Here is a 23,922-nt window from a genome sequence, read left to right as displayed (position 1 = left end):
CTCAAATCCCTCCTGAGAAGCCAAATTCCTCCAGGAAACTCATCCTGCAGTGCTCGAGAGCAACAAACGGGGAGAGATTTGGATCCTGTGGATGGAGAGCCGGAATAAAAGAGCCAGGAAATTGCCAAGTGCTGATCCTGCTTCTCCCAGAGTGTGGAATCTTTTTGGTGTCTTGAGCTTCCGGGGTGAAGGACGGTCCTTCAAGATGAATAACTCGAAATAACGGCACAGAACGCAGCAAATTTAGCAGGTTTTTGTCAGACTCCAAGTCAGCTGTCTGCAGCTAATTACAGGGATGTCAGGGAATTTGGGATTTGTCAGCTGGATTGAAGATGGGAGAAAGTTGCTTGGAAAATGTCTCGATTAAACTCCACAAAAATCCTGCAAAAATCCCACAAAAAGAACAGGATCTTTGTGGGGTTTTGGGGGTTCTGGCTCAGGGTTTTTGTTGCGGCCTTGGACACTTCCAGGGATGGGGGAGCCAAAGCTGCTCTGGGAATTCCATTCTAGTGGAATTCCCACTCTCCCAGGGAAGAATTCCTTCCCAATATCCCATCTATCCCTGCCCTCTGGCAGTGGGAAGCCATTCCCTGTGTCCTGTCCCTCCATCCCTTGTCCCCAGTCCCTCTCCAGCTCTCCTGAAACCCCTTTAGGCACTGGAAGGGGCTCTGAGGTCTCCTTGGAGCCTTCCCTTCTCCAGGCTGGACATTCCCAGCTCTCCCAGCCTGGCTCCAGAGCAGAGGGGCTCCAGCCCTTGGAGCAGCTCCATGGCTTCCTCTGGATCTGCTCCAGCAGCTCCACGTCCTTCTGCTGTTGGACTCCAGAGCTGGATGCAGAATTCCAGGTGGAGCCCCACCTGAGCGGGACAGGCGGGGCAGAAATTTCCCCTCTCCTGCTCACGGTGTGGGATCCAAACATTTTACTGGAGGACAGCAGAGACCAGCTGGACCTTCACCTACCCAGGACTGGATCAAACTCTGGGAATCTCAAAGCTTGGGATTGCAGAAGCAACGCGAGACCAGGAACGGCGACAAATCAAAGTCTAGAGTTTAATTTCCATCAACACCCAATGCCTCAAAGTTCAGGGTCATGGTGTCAACCCACTTAAGCGTGGCCTATAACAGTTAAGCAAGAGCTGAGTCTGCACCTGAATCCTCCTGACCTTCATCCCATCCCATCCCATTAATTTCATCCCATCCCATCCCATCCATTAATTTAGATCGCTCCGAGCGTTTCATACTTGATTGCCAGGGAAGATAATTTGCTGTGCAAGCCCTGCTATCAAATCCCAGGCACCGAGCATGGATTTGGGGCAGAGGGATGCCAAACTCCGCAGGGACAGCCACTCCCAGTGAGGAATGTGCAGTTTCTTCCCAGAGGAGCCCACCAGAAACCATGGATTAATAGGAAAAACAACAAAACCAGGAAAAAGCAGATGAATTTTTTGACGTGAGAGAGGCAGAGAACGTGGAGATTGGCAAATCTCAACTGGTGGAACGAGCTTTCCCAGTCCAACTGAGACTTGGTGGATCAAGGAAGGGGTTAGAATTGCTTCCAAAACATTTCTGTAATCCTTTTAATGAAGGCAATAAAAATTCTGTTCATAGATCCAATGTATTTTTTGGAGATGAGGTTTTTTCCTCAAAAGCCTGGAAATATTTTCTAGCAACTGAGCCTGTGAGTTTTCCCAATAAATCCTTCTGGTGACTAAATGGGATCTAAGAGAGCTGGAGAGGGACTTTGGAAAAGTGGTAGGACAAAGGGAATGGCTTCCTACTGCAAGAGGACAGGGATAGGTGGGATATTGGGAAGGAATTCTTCCCTGGGAGGGTGGTAGATGCCTAAATCCACACCCCTGAAAGGGATTTTGTTCTGGAACCAGTTCATGTCCTGTTGGAACTCAACCACTAAAAAATAATATTCCATAATATTTACAGAGCAGAACTGGAATCGGGAGAGGTCAGAAAGTGCTTGGCCACCCAAGGGGAGAGGATTTTATTCATTTCCATGACGTACTTCAGGCCCTGGTGGCTGCAGAGCATCATTCCCTGTGGAAGTTCCGGGGGAAAACTGCATCCGCAGACGACATCACCCCTGAGGAAAGCGAGCTTTTATGAACACTCACAACGGCGTCAGCGAGTGGATCTCGAGTTTTTATTATGCAAAAAATGCATCATTCCCTGATTCCACAGGGGTTGTGTTCCTCATGGCAGAGTTTATCTGTTGCCATAATTTTATTTGCAGTTTAGCATCAGGAATTAAGCACAATAATGAGGGGTAAGTGGGAAGAAGCAGAAGGATAAAGAGTTGGAAGAAATCAGCTTTTAGAGGAATCCAGAGAAGCTGTGGCTGCCCCATCCTTGGAAGTGTCCAAGGCCAGGTTGGACAGAGGCTTGGAGCAATGTGGGATAGTGGAAGGTGTCCCTGCCCATGGCAGGGGAGTGGGATGAGATGGTCTTGAAGGTCCCTTTCCAACCCAAACCATTCCATGACATCAGTGACTTTCCCTGTAATTATAATTAGATATACAGGCACTTTCTCCACACAGTGTTGTGGATACATCCTTGGCTTTTTTCCCCCGGATTTCTACATCCTAAGGAAGCCCCAGCTTCCTTGGATAATGTAAAGAGGGAAAAAACAGTGCCAGCCACGCTCCTGGCCCACTTCCCACACTGTTTTGCTTCCCAGTATTATTTAACAGCATCTCCTATAGAATAACTACAAACATCAAATTTAGAGCTGAGACAATTCCCCTCCCAATTAAAAAATCCAGGAAGCAACTCAGACCCTCGGCCAGATGAGGAAGCAAGAGATTTCCCAAAGACAGGACTCTTCTTGGCCAAACTGGGGGCTCTTGGCTTCAAAGAGAGAGGCTGACAACTGGAAAAGCAGGAAAATCTCCTTAATGGCCCTTCCAACCACAAGTTGTGGCATCCCCTGGGTCCTGATGCTATCAGGGCTTCAAATATCCACAGGAGGGCTGTGCTATCCTCGTTTAATTCCCCAGTTTTGGTCTGGCTGGGCAATTACAGGAATTTTGCAAACATTTAATCCTTAAATGAACGCGACTCCGAGTTTAGCTTCCCACAGAGCCCAGCGGGTGCCTCTCAAAGAGGCGATCCATGGAGGAGCCGGTTGGATCCCATCGTGCCAGGACAGAGCCAAGCACTCAAGGAAAAATAAACGACCTGATGCCATCAAGCCTCCGCCTGCTCAACGCAATCCAAAGGCTGAGAGAATGAATGGAAGCATTGGGGTGAAGCCTCACCCCCTGGGCAGGCGGTGATTATCCAAAGCTGCCAGACATGATGCAGGTCCTGCTTCAAGCTTCCCAAAGAGGCAGGGAGGGATAAAACAGCCCCATCCCATTCTGAGGAAGCTCAGGAGGTCCAAGGACACAAACACGACCACTTCCGCTAGGCCGCAGCCTTGTTTGCATGTGATAAATCCCTTGAAAGAAAGAAAAACTCGGCTTTGGCTGGGAACTAATCTGCTTTGATAAGCATCAGTGTGCCAGACAGGATCCAGGTCCTGCTTCCCAAAGAGGCAGGGAGGGATAAAACAGCCCCATCCCATTTTGAGGAGGCTCAGGAGGTCCAAGGACACAAAAGCAGCCACTTCCGCTAGGCCGCGGCCTTGTTTGGATGCGATAAATCCCTCAAAAGAAAGAAAAACCCGGCTTTGCCTGCGAACTAATTTGCTTTGATAAGCTTCAGTGTGCCAGACAGGATGCAGGTCCTGCTTCCCAAAGAGGCAGGGAGGGATAAAACAGCCCCATCCCGTTTTGAGGAGGCTCAGGAGGTCTGAGGACACAAACACGGCCACTTCCGCTAGGCCGCGGCCTTGTTTGGATGTGATAAATCCCTCGAAAGAAAGAAAAACCCGGCTTTGGCTGGGAACTAATCTGCTTTGATAAGCATCAGCGTGGGAACTGGAAGCTCCAGTAACAACCAGTCAAAGTCTATTTATACAAGACATCCCTGCCAGGGATCCATAGGAGAACTGACACCGGGAAGTCTGCGGGGGAAAAAGTCTTAATTAATGCACTCGTTTCAGCAAATAAGGATCTGGGAAAAAGCAGTTTCAGCAGCTTCATGGAGCTCTGTCTAGAAACTGTTGTCTCACTGGAGATGTTTTTATCATGGAGTTATGGATTTTGTATTGGAACAACTGTGATGATGAGGCCAACATCCGATTATTTGGAAATGGGATGAGTTTTGCAGCCAAATCCAGGTCTCGCTCTGGGCGTCCATCCAAGGCTTTACCACGAGCTTGGGTGAACTCCAGGTGTTTTTTCATTTCCACACCTGTACAGCCATGGAATCCAGCCTTCCATCGCCCTTTAGTATGGAATTCTGACTGATAAGGCCTTTCCAATTAAAAGAATATGAATTAGAATACTGGAATGGTTTGGGTTGGAAGGGGCCTTAAGGACCATCTCATTCCAACCCCTATCCATGGGCAGGGACATCTTCCACTAGAAGGAGAAATTAGCAGGAGCTGAAAGTCCTGGAGGAGACAGAAAACCAGGAAGATGGAGTGTGAGCATCTTTAACTCCATTGATTTGGCATAGGTTTGGAGGTTGACCATTAAAAAGGGAAAGACCTCCATTCCCAGGAAATGTGATTTTCCTGCTGTCCTACACACTATTCCAGAGCTTCTCAAAACAGGAAAAGCCACCCCGTAACTCCATCTGGTTGGACCACCCGTGGGAATCTCTCCAAGAGTCTCAACTTCGGCTCCGGAGAACAGCGTTGATCCTCACACAAATCCCTTCTTCCCATAATTTCTTCCTTCAGGTAGATTTAGAGGGAAGAATCCCACACAACACAATAACTACAACTAATTAATAATTTTATTTAGTTTATCCCACTTTTCCGGACCCTTTTAATTCAAATTCCATGTTCTTCAGAGCATCCCCACCAACTCCTCTACGACATCTGAGGTGTGAGTGCTGAGCTCCATACCCGAATTCCGCATCCAGTTAACACCGACTTCCTTCCTCTGCAGCTCTTTGAATGTTATGAATAATAATCCGGATAATTCCCGAGGCAGACAATGATATTCCAGCTTTACCACCCGCAGCTCTGGGATGCATTTCATTAGGAACTCACAACATCACCTGCCTTTGAGCTGATTATTTTATCGTCGGCATCAGAGTCATATTCCTGCTTGGAGCTGAGCACGCGTCAGAAAAATACTCAGATGGGTTTTTCAGGGATAATTTTTTTGCCCTTTTAGAAGCAAATCACCTCAAATTAATATACTGAACAAGATAAGGCTGAGTCACTCACTGGAGCCAGGCTGGAAGAGCTGGGAATGTCCAGCCTGGAGAAGGGAAGGCTCCAGGGAGGCCTCAGAGCCCTTTCCAGCGCCTAAAGGGGCTCCAGGAGAGCTGGAGAGGGACTGGGGATGAGGGACGAAGGGACAGGGCACTGCCAGAGGGAGTTTGGGATATTGGGAAGGAATTCTTGGCTGTGAGGGTGGTGAGGGTAGTGAGGGGCTGGAATGGAATTCCCAGAGAAGCTGTGGCTGCCCCATCCCTGGAAGTGTCCAAGGCCAGGTTGGACGGGGCTTGGAGCAACCTGGAATAGTGGAAGGTGTCCCTGCCCATGGCAGGGGGTTGGAATGGGATTACCTTTAAGGTCCCTTCCAACCCAAACCATTGCCACAATTCCACATTAATTCCAAGGGTGATGTGACACAACCCCAGCCACGGTTTCCTAACAACTTTGGATTCTTTTCTCCCAGAAAAAAAGCCCCAAAAAATCACTTTTGATGACACACGAAAACACCGGGGTCGGCTCTCAAAAACCATCTGATCTCCATCTGAATTTTAGGCATTTTTGACATGATCTCTCTGCTGTCATAAATCAATTCCAACTCCTAATGATTCATCCCACCCTCCTGTGGCAACTGCTTTGATGGTTTGTTATTCCCTAAAATCCTCCACACTTTTCCTTCCGCGACGCTGCAACTTTTGGATCAACAAACTCATCAGAGGCGCCGTCACGTGCTTTAGAAGCACCCTCAGGTCTAAAATAAGAATTTTATCTTCAAAACCAAGGATATATTGAAATTCCGAGATAATTTCAGGAGGCTCCAGTATCAGGCAGGTGATAAAAATACAAAAGCCCTTCAGATTCCTGCTCTGCACTGAGGTTTTGAAACTTCCAATCCTGCTTGAGGTGTATTTTGTAAGCCTGAAATTCCACCAAAAAAATCACATATTTGGCTCTAAATCATATCCGTTATTCTTTAGGCCCCTCACATCACCATCCCAAGTTTCCCCCCCACGCTTTATTATCCATATCCATAATTCTCCGGAGTGAGGCTCTGATGGATAAATTGCTGTTTATTTCCCTGTTAAGTTATGAATTCATAAACAATTCCTCTGCTCTACCCCGGTGCCGTGACTGGCGAGGGAGCTCCGTGGAATGAACAGGAAATGGGGTTGGGATTTAAGAGGAAAACTCAAATAATCAAATGTGAGTTTATTGTGAACTTCAAATTACCCCAGACATTCCTAAAGCACTGGAAATTTCAGAGCTGCGGCTCTAGAGGGAAAATCAGCCCTTGGCAGGGCCGTGTCCTTCATCCTCTGCATGGAATAAATGCTTCCTCTTCCTCACCTTCCTCTGGGATGTGTGGAAATTCAGGACAATCTGGTACTGAGCATGGATTCAAATCTCTCCAAAAAGAAAATTAAAAGGTCTCAAAATGAGGGGGAAAAAAGTTGATGTGAGACTGTCAAGGCACTGCGAGACTCAAATTTAGATTTTTTTTTTTTTTTTGGTCAATTAGGTGGTTTGGATTTTTTTTTTTTTTTTTGGGCAGTTTTAAATTTAAATATGGAATAATTAGGTAGGGGTAAAATGATTAAGCAATGGTCAAAATTCTCTTCCTGAAGTTACAATGAAAAATATGGAAGAAATCAATGAGCAGAGCCTTGAACTCTGCTCTGGCTGTTCAATATCTGAAAGCAGCATAAATTTTCTTATTTTAAAGCCAACTTCATTTTTAAGGGTGGTCTTTAATTACAATTATTTCCCTTAACCTTGACAGCTTTCCATTTTATTGGATATTATTGGATATTAGCTAGAGGAGCTCTTCATCTCACCATACGAAGTTACAAAGTAGTTCTTGGAGAGTGCAATAAAACTCCATTTCCGATTTCAATCCAATTTTAGAAGGGGAATTGTGCACCCACATTTCCGCTCCTGCAGATAATCAGGAGCGGCTTCTCCTATAAGGGACATTCCTGTAAGGAATGCTGGAGGAAAACCAGAATCCCAGAATGGTTTGGATCCATGGGATTATCCAGTCCCACCTCCTGCCATTTTTCCACACCTTCCACTATTCCAGGTTGCTCCATGCTCTGCCCAGCCTGGCCTGGGACACTTCCAGGGATGGGGCAGCCACAGCTTCTCTGGGAATTCCATTCCAGCCCCTCCACACCCTCACAGGGAAAAATTTCTTCCCAACATCCCATGGAAACAAAACATTTTTCCAATCCAAGCCTCTCTCCGGCTCACGCAGATCCTCAGGGTCACCTCTGGCTCGATTTATTCTGGAAACCATTAACTCAAGGATCCGCGTGGGCCTCTCCAATCGTTCTCCACAGAAACGGAAACAAGAAATAAAATCAAGGAATTGCAAGGCAGCAATTTGAGCACCAACTCAGGCAGCACTGAAGAGATGTGAAACATCCAAATCACAGAATTCATTTGTTTATTGGTGAAGATGAGAGACACCCTCCCGGGCCGGAACAGCTCCGTACTTTTCCGGCTGTGGCAGCAGCAGAGCTGTTTCATAGGATTATGGAATGGTTTGGGTTGGAAAGGACCTTTAAATCATCCCACTCCATGGGCAGGGGCACTTCCTGCTATCCCAGGTTGCTCCAAGCCCTATCCAACCTGGCTTTGAACACTTCCAGGGATGGGGCAGCCAAGAATTTTCTGGGATGCCTGTGCCAGGGTCCAAACTCCCTGTTCCAAACTCATCTCCTGCTCATTCACGTGATGTTCCCGATGCCTGGACGGGGAAGTTTTGAGTCCCTCTGCATTCACTGAACCATCCCTCTTCTGAATACACAAACATCCTACTCCTTAATCACCCAACTTTTCCATAATTTGAGCAGATCCAGCCTTCCCACAGTCGTTACCATCCTCTATACAGACAAATCCCTAAGAATTCCCTAAGAAAAGTGCAACTAATCCTTCTCCGGGTTGCTTATGGTGCTAACATCCAATACAAACACATTTATCTGGAATCTGATTTATCTCCATTTCAGCTCAAAACCACAATTCAACCTCAGTCCTCTGTACAAAAATCAGTTCCAGAGGATTCCTCTCAGTGGATCCACACACAAGGCACTGGGAACTTCCAAAAAAACACAGCTGGAGAGCTCCTGATGGGGTAGGATGAGTTGGAAAAGCTCCCACACCCCAAAAATTGAGTCCTGCATCCTAAAAGAGCTTTGTCATGGAATGACAGAACACTTGAGGCTTGCAGGCACCTCTGGAGATCACCTAATCCAACCTTCCTGCTCATGGAAAGCCCAGCCAGAGCAGATGGATCAGGATTGTTTCCAGTTGGATTCTGGACATGTCCAAGGATGGAGATTCCATGACTTCTCCGAATTACTCCTGAGCCTTCCACCACTTTCTCCACAGAGAAGGATTCACACCTTGAGCTTCAAAGCACCTGGAACAGCTTCCAGAGGGACCTTCAAGGAAGGCATTTGGGAGGAATGTTGGAAGGAATCATGGAATGGTTTGGTTTGGAAGAGATCAACCAGATCCAACCCTCAGGAATCGTGGTGTTGCACTGGAATTGTTGTGTCGCATGGGACACCTGTAACAGCCGTAGAACAACAAAACTTGGAGCAAATTTAGGGAATTCATGGAATTAGGAAAATCCAAGACCAGATTTGAGACAAAACGAACACATGGGACAAATGTCACCTCTGAAGGGCCTCAGAAATCCAACCCACAGAACATTTTCCCCCCAAGTCCCCCAAAGAGAAAGGCAATCAGGACTAGATCTCCCTTTTTTTAGGGAATCCAACAGATTGAGGATATTAATTCTCTCTTCCACAGAATTTCCAACAGTTCAGAGACACCTTTTTTATCCTGTCCTGGGATTTTCACTCCCATGACGAGCCTCCCACCCGGCAGCTCCATCAACCACCACGATCCTCCCTCCTCGCCCTGGATTCCAATCAGAACTCGGGCCCAGGAAATGAAAGGACTATTGTGAAACTCCCTGAAAACATCTGGCCGAGCACCCACTCCCTCAATGCCCGCCTTGTTCCATCCGCCACATCCCGGGATGAGCCATTCCAAGGGGATGAGGCAATCTCGGAGAGGTTCACAATTTTCTGTTTCTTCGCCTTTAAACTTTCAATTCTCCAACTGAGACTCGAGATAAAATTTGAGTCCTCAAGTGAGAGCAGAGCTGCAAATTTTACCTTTTCCACAGACCCTCAGCCCAAATTCCTGGTTTTTTTTCCCTGTCTCCACTTAACCTTTCGCCTGGAACAACTGAAATGTTGAGAGGACAAGGAGTCAAATATTCAGGAGGGCCTTTTGTCTCCTTCCTCCTGTTGCTGATTGCTGTTAATCATCACCACGCTGATGATTTAAAGAGGCTGGATGGGCTCGTTTGTCCATCAGCTGGGAAGTACCGGTTGGATAAAGGGAGAGCGGGATCTTGGGAACATCAGGGATAAAGTTACGGCTGTTGCTTGGCACCACCTCTTTATTTTGAGAGAAACTAATTCAGACCTTTGTTTAAACGCAGAGATGCCCAGGGAGGGGGAATTAAAGCAGCACGAAGCTCTCTGAGTTCACCCAACTCCACCAGAACCAGGCTGGTGCCTCCAAATTCCTTGTGTTTTCCTTCTTGGAGCTTCCCAGCTGAGCCTGAACACCCTGAGGTGCCATCATTGTGACACTGGTTAAAACAAAGCGATTCAAAGGAATATTGTGTGGCCTTGGAACTGAATCCACGTCCAAAGCTCGTATTTGGGACAAAACAAGGATTTGGGACAAATACCAGCATTTAGGGGGCTCAGAAATCCAACCAATGGAATATTTACCCAAAAGTCTCACCAAAAGAATGCAACAAGACCCAGAACCTGCTCTCCCAGCAAAACCTCCACATCCTTTGATCCTTCACCAGCTTTTCCATCTTTTTAGGTCATAAATGAAGGCTGGAAGGTGATGCCACCCAAATATCAACCCCTGATCCAAGAGGAGATCCAAGAGGAGATGCTCCATGGCATTTGAGATGCAGGGATGTGGTTTAGTGTGGGCTTAGCAGTGCTGGGTTAATGGTTGAGCTCCATGGCCTTAGAGGGCTTTTCAAACTGAGATGATTCCATGAATTTCCATGAATTTTCTGGGCTGAATGCTGCACCCAGACCAGTCCCAGATTAAGGAACTGGCAACAGGGCTGATGGATATGGCAGGAAACCATGGAATCATGGAATATCCTGAGCTGGGAGGGACCCACGAGCTGTGTCCCTGCTGGTAAATTTCACCCAGAATCTGGGATACATGGATCATGAAGGTAGGGAATCTGTTCCATCCCATCCTTTCCCACTACTACATCAAGTGCCACAGAAATAATACCCAGTAAATATCCAAAAGTGGGGTTTAGTCCTTAAAACCAAGGGACTAAACCCAGTCTGCACTACAGAAGGGTTTAGCAAAGCCAGGGATGAGACCTGATCCATTCGAGAGGTCTCCCAGTTTTTCCTTCCTCCTTCCAACTTTTCAAGTTAAATGAATGACCTCAGGACAAAGAAAGCCTGGAAAATCTCTTCCCTAGGGCAGATTTTGGCTTTAAAGAATGATTTTCCAAGGTTGAATTCCGATGGAAAAGGGCTGAGAGAAGGATTTGTCTCTGGGGATGTGGGTGATGCTTCTGCAGTGCTGAGATCCAGCTTTTACCCAGGGTCATTCCACAAAATTCCTGATATTCTCACCAGGAGTCTCCAGGGATGAAAAGAAGGTTTCCACAAACAATGAGAGTTTTACTTATACAAGGGGAGACATTTAAAGCATGAAATCACAATAAAATCATGGAATGGTTTTGGTTGGAAGGGACCTTCAAGATCATGGAATTCCACCCCCCTGCCATGGGCAGGGACATCTTTCACTATCCCAGGTTGCTCCAAGCCCCATCCAACCCGGCCTTGAACACTTCCAGGGATGGGGCAGCCACAGCTTCTCTGAGAATTCTATTCCAGGGCCTCACGGGGTGGAATTCCTTCCCAACTTCCCATCTCTGGAGGTTTGAAACCATTCCCTGCCCTACATCCTCAGAATAGTTTGGGTTGGAAAAGACCTTGAAGATGCCTCAGCTCCAAACACCAACCCTCAAAAGCCACCCACTCGTCCTCACGTTTGTGACCATGAAGCAAATTCCCAAGGGTTCTTCCCGAGGCAGCAGGTCACGGGAGCCGTGACAGCTTGCAGATGACAAATCCTGTTTTCCTCAGGGAAAAATGTTCCTGTTGGCTCCTTGGGAAACTGCGATGCTGATGACAAGAGGGCACCGTATTTTTAGAAAGCCCACGAGGACTTTTATCACTTGTTCTAAATTTTATCTTCAACTCCAGTTCACCCAGCTGGGAGATGCTACTCCATGGAAGCACGGATTGGGTGGGATGTGGCAAAATTCCTGCCGGGCGCCACGGATTTGCAGGATTACTCACAAAGAAACACAAAGTGATTCATGTTTGTCCTTCTAGAAAAGGAATTTTTTTGTCTCTTTCCTGTTCCTGCACGTCTAGGACAACATGTCCACGGAGATCTCACAGATTAACGCTTCCTGCTCATCAGAACTTCCATCCAAAATGCTGGACTGGAATTCTGGGGGAGAATCCAGCCTAAAAAAAACCTGGATGCTACTGGGGAATGTTGCAGTGGGGATACTGCAACATGCATATATCAAACCAGGAGTCCCGTGGAAAGGAAATATATATGGACAGACAGATTCTTGATAGCTGTTTCAGAGATGTTTATTTCTCCAGCCGCATGGCCGGAGCTCTGCCGAGGAACTGTTCCAGTCACGGGACCAAGGGTCCTTCTGCCCGCGCAGGGAACACAAACCAACCCATGGGAATGAGGCTGAGCAGGGACAGGGAAACCCCGTGTCTGTGCCCTCAGGGCCCCTCTCCCAGGGCTCCATGGCAGGGGAGGGACCCCAACACCTCACCCGTTCTATTTTAATAAAAGGAGAATGAAAACAACTGGATAAACATAACAAGAACAGTTTCAAGACAAAACAAGCCACCCTCCTGAGTCTTTAAATGTCCAATCAGATTCTGTGGAACATCTTAGGGCTGACAGAAGGGAGACAGAACTCTCTGAGCATGCTTTGTGGGGAAACTGAGGCAGGAGAGGGTTTAACTTCTTCCCTCCCCCTTTTCATCCCCCACTTGGCATTGGAAAGGGATTTTTGGGGAAACAATTGGCAAAAGCATGGTTTTGTGAGGGAAACCATGGATGAAAAAACGGATTAGGAATACACTGGGGGTAATAGGACATAGGGTAAAAGGGAAAGGTGGGATTAGGAAAGGGAGACTCTAGGGGGGGTTTACAATGGAGATATTGTCTAACATGACTACGATTTTTGGCATATATACTGCCTTTTACAGGAACACCATCAGGCCCAGTGACCTGCGATGCTTGTAACCCTTTTCTCCCTAGCACAATTTTGAATTGCACCACCTCTCCATCTCCCAAGCTTGGGATGCATTTTTCAGGGTTATTCCTTTTAATAGCAGTTCTATGCACGAATATGTCTTGCTGGTTGTCACACCTTGTTATAAAACCATAATTTTGCTTAACATTATACCATTTTACTATCCCTAAGGTCTTAGTTATTATGATCTTTTCCTTTTTCCGAGTGGCTGCTGTTTTCTGTCTCGCTGCGTCTTTGCTCTCTCTTTCGGTCGCTCCCGTGTTGGAATTGTCAGGGCTGCTGGTGCCTGCGCGCTCTTCCCGGCGTCGCGTTCGGGGCTGCGCGGGCCGGGCCGGGCCGCGCCGCTCAGTTCTCCGTGCGTCGCCTCCTCTGGTCGCAGCTTCGCTGCCAATGCCGGGCGCTGCACCCCCATCTCGGCCGGGCCCCCGAGCGACGACCTCCCCGCGCCCTGCTCCAGCGTGCGTCTCGGCTGGGCGCGGCTCCGTTCTACCGCTGCCGCCGCCAGCCGCCGCCCGCGCGCCGCCCCTCTCGGTCGGGCGTTCACGGGGCTCGCTCCACCATGCGGTGTGCAGGGCCGGGCGGGCACCGCCGGGTCCCGCCGCTCCCACCGCGCCTCGCTCCGCCACCGACACTGCGGCTCGCTTGGCTCCGCCCGCACGCGGGAACTGCCTCGCTGCTGCTCGCAGAGCGCTCGGTGCACGTGGCCTGGGCCGCACGGTCCCTGCGCCAGGCTTCCCTTCGCCAGGACACAGCTGACATTGCTCAACAGTCTCGGTAATTAAATAATATTCACGAAAATATTCTTCCATCGGCATATATTTTGACTCCAGTATTAACTGTGTCCAAACGGTTTTCCAAAAGCCCTTGGTAAGAATTAAATCCCAAGAAACATAGAAAAAGTTCTTAAACAACCATGCCAGGAAGTGTTTCAGTTCTTTTTGAGCTTGAATCAAGCTAAAATTTACAAATCGTTGTTCAAGAATCATTTTAAGTTTAAGATAAATGTCCATATGCGGCTCTGAGAGCCAAGAGTCTTCCCACTGTTCCTCCATAGTTTAGATATGGAACAGCAAAACAAAACCAAGAAGAGGAATCCAAAGTTTCCAGGGTTTACTCACACAAATCAGTCGCTTAGGGATCAGGGATCGTTCTGCTCACAATTCTCCACCATTATGTTGCAGTGGGGATCCTGCAACACGCATATATCAAACCAGGAGTCCCGTGGAAAGGAAATATATATGGACAGACAGATTCTTGATAGCTGTTTCAGAGATGTTTATTTCTCCAGCCACATGGCTGGAGCTCTGCCGAGGAACTGTTAAAGTCACAGGACCAAGGGTTCTTCTGCCCGCGCAGGGAACACAAACCAACCAATGGGAACGAGGCTGAGCAGGGGCAGGGAAACCCCGTGTCTGTGCCCTCAGGGCCCCTCTCCCAGGGCTACACGGCAGGGGAGGGACCCCAACAGGGGAATAGGTCAGTCATGTTGGAAGAGCAGCCTGGAGTGATGGAGCATGTCCAGAGATGGGAATGGAACTGGCAAGGGGCTGGAGAACCAGGAGAGGCTGAGGGAGCTGGAGAGGCTCATCCTGGAGAAAAACTGGATCAAAGGGATCCCAGGGTGAATCCAGGTGGGGGTCAGGATCTGGTCCCAGGAAACAAGGGACAGGAAGAGAGGAAATGGCCTCAAGCTGTGCCAGGGAAGGTTTAGGTTGGATTTTAGGGAATATTCCTCCTGGACAGCTTGGAATTCATAGAAAACAGGGAGTTTGTGGCCTCTGGAAGAAGGGCAGGAACTCAGGACAAGGATGGTGGAAGGTTGGTCAGGGAGAAAATGGGAAAAGGGGTAAATCCCAACTGGAATTAATCTGGTTCTTGCAGCTAAAAGACAATGGAAAAGGTTCCCATGGATCCATGGAAAATGGGGCGGAGGGGAATCTCCATCCTTTGTGGGACAGACAGGGAAAGGGGACAAAAGATGAGGGAAAGGCTGAGGCACTTCCTGACTTCTTTCCCTTGGCTGGGAAGGGATTTCCAAGGAGTGTCTGAAGGAGCTGGGGAGGCTCATCCCAGAAAAAAAGAGGAGTCAGAACTCTTCTGGAATTCCCAATCCCACAAGAGATTGAGCTCCTCCAGAATTCCCAACCCCACAAGAGGTTGAGCTCCTCCTGAATTCCCAACCCCACAAGAGATTGAGCTCCTCCTGAATTCCCAACCCCACAAGACATTGAGCTCCTCCTGAATTCCCAACCCCAACAAGACATTGAGCTCCTCCAGAATTCCCAACCCCACAAGAGGTTGAGCTCCTCCTGAATTCCCAACCCCTAAAGAGACTGAGCTCCTCTGGAATTCCCAACCCCACAAGACATTGAGCTCCTCCTGAATTCCCAACCCCACAAGACATTGAGATCCTCTTGAATTCCCAACCCCACAAGATGTTGAGCTCTCCTGGAATTCCCAACCCCACAAGAGGTTGAGCTCCTCCTGAATTCCCAATCCCACAAGAGGTTGAGCTCCTCCTGAATTCCCAACCCCAAAGAGTAGCCTCAGTCCCAAGAAGAGAGGTGCTGGCAGTTTTCCAGTGCTTTGTGTCTTCCCAGGAAAACACCCGCCTCTGTCCCTGTCCTCACAACATTTATTTGTTCTCCGGCCATACTTTGGCTCCTGTGACATCATCCCATGGCTTGTACATCACAGGGAAAGAAAGGAGGAGTAATAAAAGGAATATTCATCCCTAAAGGTTGACAGGGCAGGAAAACCCACTCGCCTGGTGGATTCCAGGAAAGCGTGGGAAGAACAGTGAAAATGTTAAAGTTGACATTCATGGATTTCCCGCCGGGAGCTTGTTCCCTCTACAACAATAATATCTTGTCACGCTGCTTTTTAAAATTCCCTGACCACTTCCCGGAGTTATTCCAGGCAAAGGTGGGAATTTTAGTTCAGTAAAACACGATTTGCTTCACCTGCACCGAAAAAAACCCCCAAACAACTTGAAAGAGTCAAAATGAAATATTTAGGATGTGTTCAATTAAAAGGCCACGGATGGTGACTCCACCATGCTCCATGACCCCTTTTCCCAGTCATCCCTCGGGAGGGACGGATTTGTAAATAGATTCTTAGTCAGAAAGAGCCACAAAACTGTGTTTCAAAAGCCATATTACAAAACATTCCCAAAAAACCAGGGAGTGGAGTACGGCCCAGTCCACAGGCAGGATACCACGACTTTGCTCATTCCGAGGGATTATTGTTAAACCCTTCTTAATTAGGGCTTTACTCTGCTAATTCTATTTAATAAAATTAAAGTTTCAATTTGGTCCTGGACTCATCAAAAGGAGGTTGGGGGAAGTTGTTTCCATGCCCGGAAAATGCAGATTCCAGACTGAAGGGTTGGGAATGCCAGGACAAGGGGGCTTTAAATGGACAGAGAGTGGGTTTAGATGGGATACTGGGAAGAAATTCCACTCCGTGAAGGTGGTGAGGCCCTGGAATGGAATTCCCAGAGAAGCTGTGGCTGCCCCATCCCTGGAAGTGTCCAAGGCCAGGTTGGATGGGACTTGGAGCAACCTGGGATAGTGAAAGATGTCCCTGCCCATGGCAGAGGGGTGGGACTGGGTGATCCTTAAGATCCCTCCCAACCCAAACCATTCCATGATTCCATGACTTGCTTAAAGCCTGCCACACAGGTCGCTCATTAGCTGCTCCAGAGCTAATGAAGCATCACGACTCATCAAAGACCTGAGTGTGCAGAATCCACCAGTCACGGAGAGAAATTCCCAATCCATCAGGAGCCAGCCGGGAGCCCTCACTCCACCAGACTTTTAGGACACAGCTGCTGTGTCTCCGGCAGCAAAGGAATGCAAGGGATGATTAAAGCTGCTGCAGAGTAATTTTAATTATCTCCGAGTAATCCATTAAAACAGCACATTAGGACAGCTCCTTCCTTTTGGGGCCACCTGGAATCCTGGAGGTTCGGGAAAAGCTCGGGCAATCCAGATCAGGATTCTTGTCCTGGGTTTCCAACCAAATCCCTGTTTGTTTGCTCACCTTAAATATCATCTAAAAACCTGTGCTGACCTTTCGGGCTGAAAGGACAACTCCGTGCTGTTAACAGTTGGAATTTATGACCTTGGAGGTCTTTTCCAACCTAAATAATTCCATGCTCAGCAAGAAGAGCAGCAATATTTTGGTTAAGAGGAAGTTTGGCATTGTTATCCCTCAACAGGAGACGTCACTTGGATTCTCCTCCCTCCGCTAATTAAAATTTCTATAAATTAAAATTAAATTAGAATTAAAAGAAATTAAATTCCTTCAAAAAGGCATCAAGTTCAACAGGAGCCCTCAGAGAAATGCTGTTATTACAATTTAAAATGGAATAATGGAATGGTTTGGGTTGGAAAAGACCTTCAAGATCATCTCGTTCCAACCTCATTCCACCATCCCAGGTTGCTCCAAGCTTTGTCTGACCTGGCCTTGGATGCTTCCAGGGATGGTGCAGCCACAGCTTCTCTGAGAACTCCAGCCCAGGGCCTCACCACCCTCACAGCCAAGGATTCCTTCCCAATATCCCAAATTCCCTCTGTCAGTTTAAACCATTCCCCCTTGTCCTGTCACTCCAGGCTCTTTTCCAAAGATTTCAGTCAAATCAAACTTTTCACGGGAAACGAAGGAAGCAAATCCAGCAGCCACATCCCTTCCCTCCAGGATCCCATTGTCAGCATCCTGTTACTCCTGGGGGGCTGCATCCAACCCCAGGGAGGGAGCCCAGGTCCCTCCACCCTGGAAAAGCCTCGCGAGCGATGGCTCTGCCTAAACCAAATCCCACGGCCATGAATTCACCTTTTTGGAGAAAAGCTGCCAGGACAAAGGGATTGGAATAATCGGGGGATGGAACCAGATGGTCTTTAGGATCCTTCCCAACCCAAACCATTCCATCAGGATTTAGGAGCGCAACCTGGTCACCTCAACAGGGAGGACTCTTCAAAGGCAATCATCCAGGCTTCTTCCCGGGCCTCCTTCGGCCTGCGCACACCAGGATGCTCCGCGCCCTCCTTTCCTCACAGGTTTTATTATTCCCTGGGAAGATTGCCCAAGAACCAGGAGAGGACTCACGTACAGGCTCTCAAGGACTGAAATTATATTTTCCACTCCCAAAATCCGGCGTTACTCAACAGGACTTTGTGACCAGTGCCTGAATTCCTGCGGCTCCCGCTCCCAGGTGGGGCAACAACAACATTGCCCAACCTCCCAGCTGGACACACACACCTTTCAGAGAAGCCAAGCAAACAGAAACGAAGATTTTATATGAATTTAGAAACTATTTGGGGTTGTGTGAACATCAGGAGAGCCGGGAAAGCAACTTCACTGACACGGAAAAAAATCATGCCAAGAAAAAGTGCTCTCCAGTCTTGATCGAGTCTTGTTCTCCAGCTTCATTCCTTAAGGTTGGATTTGCAACAGGCCGGGGGGAATGGAGAGGGAGCAACATGTCAAATGATGGGATTAAAACACCAGCACTCAAAGATTTGGGCTGTGGAGACGCAGTGGAATAAATGGGATTGGATTTTATTCCCAGTGTGTGCAGCAAACAGGAAAAAAAAAATCAGAGCACCACAGAAAAGGTCGTGGTAGAGCAAATGATTTTTACAGCATTAAATGCCACGATGGACACCGGCCAAATCCAATTCCATGACAAAATCATGGAATGGTTTGAGTTGAAATGGATCTTAAAGCTCATCTTATCCCAACCCCCTGCCATGGGCAGGGACACCTCCCCTATCCCACGTTGCTCCAATCCCCATCCAACCTGGCCTTGGACACTTCCAGGGATCCAGGGGCAGCCACAGCTTCCCTGCGAATTCCATTCCAGCCCCTCACCACCCTCACAGCCAAGAATTCCTTCCCAATATCCCATCCATCCCTGCCCTCCACCAGTGGGAAGCCATTCCCTGTGTCCTGTCCCTCCATCCCTTGTCCCAAGTCCCTCTCCAGCTCTCCTGAAACCCCTTTAGGCCCTGGAAGGGGCTCTGAGGTCTCCCTGGATCCTTCCTTTCTCCAGGCTGGACATTCCCAGCTCTCCCAGCCTGGCTCCAGAGCAAAGGGGCTCCAGCCCTTGGAGCACCTCCGTGGCCTCCTCTGGATCTGCTCCAGCAGCTCCGCATCCCTCCTATGCAGGACACCCCAGAACTGGACACCAGCTATCCATGAATGGAGAATGGTGGGATTCCATTTCCCGTAATTTTCAAGGTCAGGGGGACTCTGCCCAAGCAACTACGGGATCTCAGAAGGTCCCAAACCCTCAGCATCAGCAATTCCAGGGAATAACTGACCCAGCTCCACGGCCTGGCAGCAGCAGCCAGCGGACTCCCGAAGCAGAGGACATTGATGGCCATCTCCCACCGCTCCGAACCAGCAGGAAGCTTCCTGGCTGGCGCCGTCCCAAAGGAAGAGAGAGGATGCTGGGATCATGCCAAAGCCAACCACACACACGGTTGCTTGGAAACCTTTGAAAACTACATTGAAAATTCAGATTTTGATGAAGAGCAGCACAGGCAAAACAAGCCCAAGTTTTGCTTTAAATCCACTTTTCCTGGAGCCAACCGCGCTGTCACTGCTGTGTTCCTGCTTCCCAATAATCCTGCGGAGCTCTGCAGGTCACCTTTGGGCCTGGAGGCTTCAAGGTTTTCACAAGTTCAGGCAGCAAAGAGGGACCTGCCCACAGCAGTGAATCTTTCTAGAGAATCAAAAATCACCCAGCACAACAGTAATTCAATAAAAAGAGGGAAAAGGGAGACGGAAGGGAAACGCGGAGAAGGAAAAGAATGGAATTCCTGTCGCACGGTGCCGCCCTGGCATCTAATCAGGGAGCCAGATGAAGGCAGCAATCTGTCTCCTTAAAATATGCATATTTTATTTTATTATTTTTTTTCCAGTGCTGCAGAACTGTGTTGGAAGGCGCTCGTTAAGAGGCTGCGCCAGGAACGTCCCTCTGCAATCACGAGGGACGGAACGAGCGATTCCATCGTTAGCGGGGTTTAATTGCCAGGAGCCAGAGAGCTCCTCAGCATCCGCTGTGGGATTCAGGATGGACCCGAGGACCAGAAGGATAAAACCAGGTTTTGGTTCTGAGTTTACATCCTGCTGTAACTGCACTGGAGGAGATCTGGGAGCTGGCTCAGGGTTGGCACAGAATGGGCACCGCATGTGGCTCGTGGGGGCCATGGAACACCGGGAGATGGTGGGATCACAGGCACGAGACCTTTCCAGCCTGCCCCAAACAGTCCTCTGGGTCGTCTTCTACAGCAGGCTCTTCCTCACCTCACCTTCACACTGGACTGTTCCTCACCTTCCACATGGGATTGTTCTTCATCCTCCCCACTGAACCCTTCCTCACCTTCCACACCAGACTCTTCTTTACCTGCCAAACCAGACTCTTCCTCACCTTCCAGACCGGATCAATCCCCGCTGAACCCTTCCCCACCTTCCACACAGGACTGTTCCTCATTTTCTAGACCTTTCCTCCCTTTCCACCCTGAACTGCTCCGTATCTTCCAGACCACTGTATTCCTTCCAAACCAGACCCTTCCTCCCCTTCCACACCAGACTCTTCCCTTCCACACCAGGTCCTTCCTTCCCTTTCACACAGGACTGCTCCTCACCTTCCACACAGGACCATTCCTCACCTTCCACATGGGATTGTTCTTCATCCTCCCCACTGAACCCTTCCTCACCTTCCACACCAGACTCTTCTTTACCTGCCAAACCAGACTCTTCCTCACCTTCCAGACTGGATCAATCCCCACTGGACCCTTCCTCACCTTCCATATAGGATGAGTCCCCACCTTCCACACAAAACTGCTTCCGCATTGGAGCCTTCCTCACCTTCCACACCAGCCTTCCTCACCTTCCACATGGGATTGTCCTCCCTTCCTGTCTTCCACACCAGACCCTTCCTCACCTTCCATGTACTCCTTCTACACTGGACCACTCCTCACCTTCCTCACCGGATTATTCTTTGACTTCCACACAGGACAATTCCCCACCTTCCACACGGGATTGTTCCTCACCTTCCACACCTTCCAGAATGATCATTCCCAACCTTCTACACTGGAGTCTTCCTCACCTTCCACACCCAACCCTTTCCCTCAGATTCTCCCAAAAAAACTCATGGAGCAATTCATGGCAGGGCAGGACAACGCTGCCCATCAACACTCCGGAAGCACATGGGGAATCTATCGTCAGATTCCGTGCAAGAATTCCGGGTTAAATTCCTCACATTTGAGGCTCAAATCAACTCCACACCAACCTACATCGGATTTTGTTCCCTGCCACATCAAAATTCCTCCTCCTACTCCACACTGTTTATTTTGGCTTCCCAGCCAGCCCATTGGCTGCACTGCATGGATCGCATTCCCTTCTCCATCGGAAGGAAACATGCCTTATCCATAATAAAACTTGGATACAAGGAGCTGAATGACCCAGCTGCTCTGACCTTCTCATTCCCTCAAAACTCCTCTCAAATTTTAAGTTCCTCTACAGAGGGATGATGTAGTATTTTCCCTCGAGGAAAAAGGGATGGATATCCATGGATAGGAGTCACTTTTCCAACAGCCAGGGAAATGGATACTCAGCAAAGATTTGTAATGGGATCCTGAAGGTCCCTTCCAACCCAAACCATTCCATGATTCTGTGAATTGCAGCTGAGACAGAGCCTTCAAATCCCTACTTGGAAGGCTCCTCATCCAGCAGGGACAGCGTCTCAAACCACCCACAGAACTCCCAAGTTCTTCCCAAGAAATCCCACCGAGGCCAAGGGGAGATTTTATCATTTCCTCCTGATTTGACACAACCGGGACCTGTTTTACTCTGGCAGAAGGAAGATCACGGGATATCCTTGGCACAGCTTCTGTTTTCCCCCACGTTTTTCCCGAATCCCACACCCTGAATTTTCCCTCCAGTCTCTTGTTCACAACTCACAGTGGCCAAAAAAACTCCGTGCTAAAACTGCCAGGAATTAACGCAGTTTGGTTTGGGTTTTTTTTTCCCCCATGGATTAACTGCTCCCAGTAGCATGAGGGTTAATTCCCACCGGGAAACAATGGAGCTGGATCAACAATCAGGCACCTGAAAGACGCAGCAAGGTACCAGCAGCACAAAGGAGATGCAAATAAATTTGCATATCCGAGCATCAAAGACTCCACGAGATCCTGGAGTGTGAAAACATCTTTTCCCTGCGAGGTACTGAAGGAATGGCAGCGGGAGCGATGGGAGTGGGAGGACAGGAGAATGGGGGAAAAAAAAAAGACAAAAAGTGTGACTGCAGCAGGAGCTCGACAGTTGGAGAAATTCCAAGGGAACGGCAGAGCCTGGGCACGAGGAAAACAGTTGGGAAGACGCTGACGGGATGTTGGAGCCGGGTGGGGGTTGGGATCTGTTCCCAGGGAACAAGGGACAGGATGAGAGGAAACAGCCTCAAGCTGCGCCAGGGGAGGTTTAGGCTGGATTTTGGGAATATTCAGGCTGTCCAATCCTGGCACAGAGGTGGAGTCCCCACCCCTGGAGGGATTTAACATCCCTGTGGATGTGGCACTTGGGGACAAGGCCAGTGGTGGCCCTGGCAATGCTGAAGGAATGGTTGGACTCCTTGAGCATGGAAATCTTTCCCAACCTCAACAGTTCCGTCATTCTAAGAGAGATATCTGGGCACCTGATATGAGACAATTCCTACATGGAATGACCAAAAAATGATGGGAGGAGGAGGAAACTCAAAGGTTGATCCCAAGGGCCTGGCATGGAAAAAAGAGGAGCAGCGTTGTGAAGCACCTGCGGATGGAGTTCACACATCCCTGCAGCCCCACCGGACTCCAGGAGCTCCGTGAAAAGCAGCCAGAAGGGATATTTTTGTGCTTCTGCAGCTTTCCGACAGAATTCCGAGTCTCTCCTCGCAGGGATGAAGGAGTTTCTGCCGGAGCCGTGAAGGAGGACTCGGAAGGTGTGAAAAAAGCAAGCGAGGAGAAATGGAGCAGAAGGAAAACGTGAGAAATAAAGGCAGGAGGGAGCAATTTTTCCAGCAAATCCCACAAGGCTTCTCAATAAATTTCTCAGACCATCCAAGCCTGTTACAAAGTCTGGGATAGCCTGGAAAATCCTGGTTTAGCAGCCATGTATTCCACAGGCAGGAGAAGAACCAGGGGATGAGTGGAATGCTCTGGTTGAAGGCCTTGGAAGGGGAAAGATGAAGAGAAGAAAAAAAACCCTTCCAAAATCCCAACAAAATAAGGCTGAACGAGATCTTCAGGGAGATGGAGCCCAGGAATGGTAAGGAAGTTGAAGAAAACAGAATCATTGGGATTTTTAATGTCCTGCTGGAGCACGGCTGAGCCAACTACCTCCAGAAATGGAATCATGGAATGGTTTGGGTGGGAAGGGACCTTCACGATCACCAGTCCCACCTCCCACTATCCCACGTTGTTCCAACCTGGCCCGGGACACTTCCAGGGATCCAGGGGCAGCCACAGCTTCCCTGTGAATTCCATTCCAGCCCCTCACCACCCTCCCAGCCAAGAATTCCTTCCCAATATCCCATCCATCCCTGCCCTCCACCAGTGGGAAGCCATTCCCTGTGTCCTGTCCCTCCATCCCTTGTCCCCAGTCCCTCTCCAGCTTTCCTGGAGCCCCTTTAGGTGCTGGAAGGGGCTCTAAGGCCTCCCTGGAGCCTCCTCTTCTCCAGGCTGGACATTCCCAGCTCTCCCAGTCTGTCTCCAGCCCTTGGAGAATCTTCTGGATTTGCTCCAACAGATCCAAGTCTGTCTCAGACAAACACTAAAGGAAAGGAGGAAGAGCGGGTGACTGGCGAAGGCAGACATGATAAATAAGATTTTGTCTCATCCCATTTCAAGCAGGTGCCCTGGAAGTCATCATGGAGCTGTCAGGATGATTAATCCCTATTTATCCACCGCCAGAGCAGGGAATGATTGCTGGGCTGGCAAGTGGGAAAGCCAAGGGAAGAGGAGCTGGGTGCGTGTGGGAGAGAAGCGCTCCGGAGGCAGCAGGGATGAGGAGCTGACTCAAAACTTTGGGATTTGTGGTTGGAGCTGCAGAAGGGAGCTGAAAACACGGGAGAAACTGTTGTGGGATAATCAGGCTGTAAAACAAGGGAATACCTGCGGCACCAGTCGAGTCAGGAGCTCCACTTTGCATAAGGAATA

General features: G+C 48.9%; 1 protein-coding gene and 1 long non-coding RNA gene across 2 annotated transcripts in view; both read right to left on the bottom strand.

Moving 5' to 3' along the window:
- Nucleotides 1-23,922, bottom strand: part of ARHGAP39 (Rho GTPase activating protein 39) — a 106,526-nt gene that overhangs the window by 66,736 nt on the left and 15,868 nt on the right. The window lies entirely within an intron of this gene.
- On the bottom strand, nt 11,163-23,292 carry LOC116435956. Its single transcript, XR_004236905.1, has 3 exons — nt 23,264-23,292; nt 18,486-18,490; nt 11,163-11,261 (listed from the first exon to the last, which is right to left on the bottom strand). It is a non-coding gene; the product is annotated as an uncharacterized LOC116435956 (long non-coding RNA).

The sequence above is a fragment of the Corvus moneduloides genome, chromosome 1, assembly GCF_009650955.1.
Source record: "Corvus moneduloides isolate bCorMon1 chromosome 1, bCorMon1.pri, whole genome shotgun sequence".
Taxonomy (NCBI): Eukaryota; Metazoa; Chordata; class Aves; order Passeriformes; family Corvidae; genus Corvus; species Corvus moneduloides.
This window is presented reverse-complemented; position numbering and strand designations above follow the sequence as displayed.